The sequence below is a fragment of the Echinops telfairi genome, unplaced genomic scaffold (assembly GCF_000313985.2).
Source record: "Echinops telfairi isolate 266 unplaced genomic scaffold, ASM31398v2 ScPeMD7_18;HRSCAF=68, whole genome shotgun sequence".
NCBI classification, from domain to species: Eukaryota; Metazoa; Chordata; class Mammalia; order Afrosoricida; family Tenrecidae; genus Echinops; species Echinops telfairi.
In genome coordinates, this window is record NW_022103915.1 from 82,183,260 (window position 1) to 82,184,587 (window position 1,328).

Sequence of the window (1,328 nt, forward strand, 5' to 3'; positions counted from 1 at the left end):
GATGTGTGTATGGATTGTGATAAGAGTTGTATGAGCCCCTAATAAAATGATTTTTTTTTTTAATTTTAGAATCATCAGGGAAGTATTTTGAAAATACCGATGCCTGGACCTCACCTTTCCAAAGACGGACTACAGTGGTCTGGGGTAAATCATGGACTCCGTGATGTTTCAAGTTCCCTGGGTAATTCTAATATGCTGCCAAATTTGAAAGACAATGATCAACGGGATCACCCTAGAGTTGGTCTTCGTTTCAGACATTTAGCGGACACAGGTGCTCACATTTACCCTCCCAGCCTCAGGGAGCTTGTAGATGAAGAATCATAATTTAGTAACAGGAATCAAGGCATGCTAGAGATGGCATGGCTGACTGTCTTGTTTTTGCTTCTGTGACGCACTTTGGATAGTTTTATGTTGCAAACAGAAGGGCAATGAACGGAATAATAAACCCGATTCGTTGGCACACAGGATTCACACCCGCCACGCAAGCTAAACCTGTTCTTGAGTAAAACCACTGAGTTTAGTGTAGTCGATAAGGATTGTGATGATAATCTCATTGGGTTATATAAAAATCTGATGCAGCAAGGTTCTAAAAATGTTTTCAGGAGGAGCTTCATCATTCTAGCTTAAGGATTTCATGCTATAGGTTGATGAAGTCATAATAAATAGCCATGATGATGACAATACCGCTTTAATCGTTTATTAGCTTTAAATGCTCGGCGGATGATTTCTTCTTTGTCTTCACTGGAAATTTCAGCTGGCCTGTGGACTGTCAAAGAACAAACGCGTCTCTCTTGGAAGAGGAATAGTGGGAACACTCCTTAGAGGCAGGGAGGCAGAGCCTTCACCTCCCATATTTTGGACGTGGAGGAAAGAACAGTCCCTGGAGAAGGACCTCCTGCTTAGTAAAGTGAGACGCATCGGCAAAAAGGAAGGCCTTCCATCGGATGGCTTGACACTGGCTGCCCCAATGGGCTGAAACCTAAGAAGAGAGTGACGACGGCACGGGCGGGCAGAGTTTCATTCTGTTGTGCATGGAGAGGATCACTAGGAGTTGGCACTCACCGACCACCACCGCATGGATGGCATAAAACATTGCCCTCATTCTTCAAATCAAGAACAACATCATGCCGGTTTTCTTAATGTCTTCCTTTAAATGGATTGTTTTTATTTCTTAAGAATCCCACCTGCTCAAACTACGTTGTTTCCCATGAACTTGGCACCGTTCTCTTTCTTCCCATCATGAGGTCACATCCTTCATGGGAGTTTGATTGTGCATGTGGCCTCCGTTCTCCTTCCATCAAATCTATGTCACCACCCCGTGAGTGTGG